Genomic DNA, 5,104 nt, shown 5'->3' with positions numbered 1-5,104 from the left:
TTCTCATATTGTTCAGGTATCAGTGGACCGCTGAGATATTGCAGATTTCCTCTATTGACTTACAATGTCCCTGAAGATTTCTATATATATCCCCTCTTACCCTTCAGTAGGCTGAAGTCTTGGAGGAAGTTGATAATGCGGTGCTCCACAAGGAAGCTGCCTCTCTAGGAGTGGTGTCCTTCAGTAGGGTTATATTCCCTGCTAGTGGGCAGAGGTGCTTCCACTTGTTGACCAATGGTCATCCAAAGGGGAATTAGGCTGCGAGCTGAGGCAAGGCCTGTTTGGGCCTGTGTCTCTGGTTTTACCTTCCTTGTGGGGAAACCTCCCCCGGCAGGGAAGATTCACCCGGTGGGGAGGTCTCGCTTGTTAGTTCCCTCCTAGTGGTTCCCATTGATTTACAGCTACTGCCTGGGCTGGGCTGCCTTCCTCTGCAAAGTTCCCAGGGGCCCAGCCCTACCTCCTGGGCCTGGGAGCCTCACCCTTCACAGATAAATCTCCTTAGGCTGCCCCTCCTCAGAGAATCTGCCCACTGTCCTCGAACCTTCACTCCGCCCCTAAGGGTGTCTCTGTGCGGCTCTTCCACCCAGAAGCCTCCTAGATCCTGGGATCCTGCTCTGCACCTAATCGCCTGGCTATGTGGCCCCTCCTCCGAGCAGCTACCTGGGGCCCCGTACAATCGCTCTGAGTCCCAGAGACCCGCCGCACGCCTCTTCCTCCAGACAGCTGCCTGGTGTTCCTGTGTGGTCACTAGGAGTCCAAGCAACTAACTGCGTGCCTCCTCCTCCCACCAACTGCCCGTAGCCCTGGACAATCAATCACTCTGAGTCGAAGTGACCCTCCCCGATCCTCCTCCTCCTCCAGGTAACCCCCTGGGTGTTCAGAAGTGGTTGCTCTGAGTCCAAACATCTTGCCGCGCTGCTCCTCCTCTGGCTACTGCCTGTAGCTCTGGTATAGCCACTCCGAGTTCAAGTGGCCATGCTCCTCCTCCTCCTCCTCAGGGCCGCCCCGGTGTTCTGAGTCCACACAGCTTTCCTTGCTGCTCTTCCCCTGGGCAGCCACCAGATCCCCAGTGGTTGCTCCGAGTCCCAGCGCTGTGCTGACTGGCCTCCTCTACGACTCCCCCAGTTGTCCGAGTTCACTGCTCCAGCGGGGTGGGGGGGGGGGGGGGTCTTGCCGGGCAGCTCTACTTCACAAAGTTCCCTGTGTTCTGGGACTACCGCCCCATCCGGAATGCCTCCCCAATGGAAGAGACTCACCCGGCTGCTTTGAGTTGGTCCCAAGTCTCTCAATATCTCCTCTTTTGAATCCTGAGTCCTGGAGCAACATGAAATGCAGCCACCCTCTAGTCCGCCATCTTGAATCGCCCCAATAGCAATTCTTAAAACACCTAATATGTTCAGGAGTATTTCTACAAACACTAGGCCAGATTACTATTGTGAAGGTAATTGAACATTGGTTTTGATATTTACCAGAAATAAAGTGTGCATCCAAATCCTGTCTGGCTGAATGTTGAGCTCTGGAGTTTAGTAAGTTGGGATAAGCTGTTCCTATTCTTCAGAATGAAGATAAAACGGCCTGTTGGAATACAAAACAAATCATTATTTAGCCTACTGGAATTTACACTAAGACTTTCATCTCTTAACCCAACACTGAGTAAATTTGGTATGCAACTAAAATTATAATTTTATAATAATACAAATTCAGCAGTGACTGTTAGTCAAATTTGCTTTTACAAAAATCTGAATGATATAAAAACAACTAATAATTTTGGTTAATTCATCATAAAATATATCTATACCACATCCATACCACCCATAAAGCAATCATTTCATGTAGACCAAATGCCACTATGAACAATATTCAACTGCCCTATTGATGCTTGTGATTCATTGAACACATCTGTGTCTCTTCCTATCTGGGGCCATCTGACCAGTACATATGAGTAGAGTTTTGCTTGCTTCCTACCTTGAGAAGTGTTGTGAGTGTGATGTTGACCTGGAACCAATTACTTAAAATCAGCAGAAAGATCACTTTGTGAGCTTCACATCCAGTCAAAATTGTCACCAGCAATTGCTTCAAACCAACTGTAGCTGTTTGCTTCGAAAACACAACTGGAAACTGAATAACAAAACTGCGGTTCTGCTCTTGGGAAAGAGAAGCTACAGTTGTGGGTGGGTAGTGAAGCACTTGGCTCCTCCGGGAAGGGACTGCGCCCACCTGATTTGAGCCCCAGAGCATGCCCATTCCAGGAGGACAGTTGAGGCCAGTACACTTTTGACTCAATGGGGCTGAATGGGTTACAAAATGTCCTCCTATGCTTGACACCTACAGACTACATGTCCTACAGGAACTAATCAATGTTTTTTTTATCTCCATACATTAGAGATACATTAGAAACATAAATATGGTGCCAAAAGAACTTCTTATATTTCTCTGACTACGGTTTATTTGGACATACTTTTATTTTGAAGAGAGGTATACATAATGAGGCTACGCATTGTGTATACCTTTGTATATACTTTTTTATATACTTTTTGTATATACTTTGTCATGTAGGATCATGGACCATCCTAGTAGGGAAAAAGATGAAAGACAACAGAAAACTAAACCCATGGCACAAAGGAGTGCACACTGCTCTCGACCATCTGGCTCCTCGACATCCTCTGGGGTTCTTATGGTAGGACCCAACTTCAGGGTTGGCAAGAAGATAGGGTGTGGGAACTTCGGAAAGCTCAGATTAGGCAAAAATCTTTACACCAATGAATATGTAGCAATCAAACTGGAACCAATAAAATCACATGCTCCACAGCTTCATTTAGAGTACAGGTTTTATAAACAGCTCAGCAGTGCAGGTGAAGGTCTCACACAAGTATACTACTTTGGACCATGTGGGAAATACAATGCCTTGGTTCTGGAGCTTCTTGGCCCTAGCTTGGAGGATTTGTTTGACCTCTGTGACCAGACATTTACTTTGAGGACAGTGTTAATGATAGCCATCCAGTTGCTGTCTCAAATGGAATATGTGCACTCAAAGAATCTCATTTAATGAGATGTCAAGCCAGAGAACTTTCTTATTGGCTGACAAGGCAATAAGAAAGAGCATGTAATACACATTATAGACTTTGGACTGGCCAGGGAATACATTGACCCTGAAACCAAAAAACACATACCTTATAGGGAGCACAGAAGTTTAACTGGAACTGCAAGATATATGTCTATCAACATGCATATTGGCAAAGAGCAAATCTGTCAAGATGATTTGGAAGCCCTAGGCCATATGTTCATGTATTTCCTTCAAGGCAGCCTACCCTGGCAAGGACTCAAGGCTGATACATTACGAGAGAGATATCAAAAAATCGGAGACACCAAAAGGAATACTCCCATTGAAACTCTGTGAGGACTTTCCAGAGGAGATGGCAACCTACCTTCAATATGTCAGGCAATTAGATTTCTTTGAAAAACCTGATTATGAGTATTTACAGACCCTTTTCACAGACCTCTTTAAAAGGAAAGGCTACATCTTTGACTATGCCTATGATTGTGTTGGGAGGCCTATTCCTATTCCAGTAGGGTCTGTTCATGTAGATTCTGGTGCAACTGCAATAACTCAAGAGAGCCACATGCACAGGGATTGGCCATCACAACAGCAGCCTCTTTGGAATCAGACTTCATCATCAGAGGGCCGAGGAGAATGGGAAATTCAACCCAGTTGGCAGACCAATACCTCGTACCTGATGTCTCACTTGGCTGCAGACCACCATGGGGGATCAGTGCAGGTGGTTAACTCAACCAATGGAGAGCTGAATGTTGATGACCCCACAGGAGCACACTCCAATGCACAAATTACAGCTCATGCCAAGGTGGAGGTAGTGGAGGAAGCTAAGTGCTGCTGTTTCTTTAAGAGGAAAAGGAAAAAGACTGCTCAGCGCCATAAGTGATCAGTGCCTCCTAGGAGTCCTCAGGCCTTGGGGACTCTGACTTGATTGCACCTGCAGCTCCTGTCGTTTCTCATTGGAAGGGACTCCCCTGTAGGGGAGGGTGAAGATCCAAACCAAAAAGAAGAAAGCAGATGCCCCTGGAAGAAGCCAGTGTGGGCAACCAGGGACCAGTGGGTCAGTTGCTGTCCCCTCCTGCCTGAGGCTGTGAGCAGGTCCCAGAGCTGCTGCTCCTCCACTGCTTGCCCTTGGGGCTACCCGTTTGACTCTCCTTCCCATTGTTTACAGTGAAGGTGTCATTCACAAAAACTCAAGGACTACTATTCTCTCCCTCCCCTTCTACTTTACTCAGATTCTTGCCCTATCCTCAACCCTCTCCAGCATAAAAGCTAGTGAGGTAAATGCTTTGTCTGTAATAAGAGCTCAGGAGAGTGGGGGTGTGGCCAAGAAGGTAGCAGGAAGATGGCAGCCTGGGCTAAGAAGAATCTTCTCCACTTCCCAGGTGTGTCTGACAGTATGGCTTCCTTTCCCTCTGGGCAACCTACAACCCAGCTGGCCCTAGGGTTCAGGTTTCTTCCTCCCTCTCTCCTATGAAGTCACACTGTAGGACACAAGCTGTGAGAAATCTGCAGTCTACTGTCCCTCTGTGTTGGTGTTCTTAGCTTTTTTGACAAGCAAATTCCTTCTCCAGGAAGCAGAAGGACATGCAAATTGTTCTGAGCAAAGGACAGAAAACTGACTATTGCAGTTTTAATTTTTTTTTGAACAAAAAAAAAATGTGGCAGATGCATATTGTGTCTGGTTATATTGGGGGTTTTAACATTTTTCTGTTTTGAGGGGGATGGACCCAGCCAAGCCATTCAGAGAGAATGTGGGTCCAGAGGACATTCTCAATGGAAAGAGTTTCATCTGCAGCACCCAGAAGAGAAGCCAAACTCTATGTCATTCTGAGTGAATACTCAGGTTGGCAAGAAAACATACTTGAATTTTATTAATCTTCTCAGCTGCTGAAGAATGTCACTACCAGAGCTTCTTTACCTAATCAGGCTGCAGTTTGAAATCCTAGCTCTCCACATGGAATGAGCAGTCGAGTCAGACTGTGACCAGGAGACAGCTCATTCCAGAGAAGGAGATGCTTAACAAAAAAAAAAAAATCTGAAATGTCTGTT

The 5,104-nt window shown here is 46.5% G+C and overlaps 1 pseudogene across 1 annotated transcript; it reads left to right on the top strand.

Annotated features, from left to right (window-relative positions):
• Positions 1-2,548: 2,548 nt before the first annotated feature.
• Positions 2,549-4,053, top strand: LOC306642411 (casein kinase I-like; annotated as a pseudogene). The gene has a single exon. The product of its transcript is annotated as a casein kinase I-like (transcript).
• Positions 4,054-5,104: the final 1,051 nt, after the last annotated feature.

Source organism: Sciurus vulgaris (assembly GCF_902686455.1).
Source record: "Sciurus vulgaris genome assembly, chromosome: 12".
NCBI lineage: Eukaryota > Metazoa > Chordata > Mammalia > Rodentia > Sciuridae > Sciurus > Sciurus vulgaris.
This window is presented reverse-complemented; position numbering and strand designations above follow the sequence as displayed.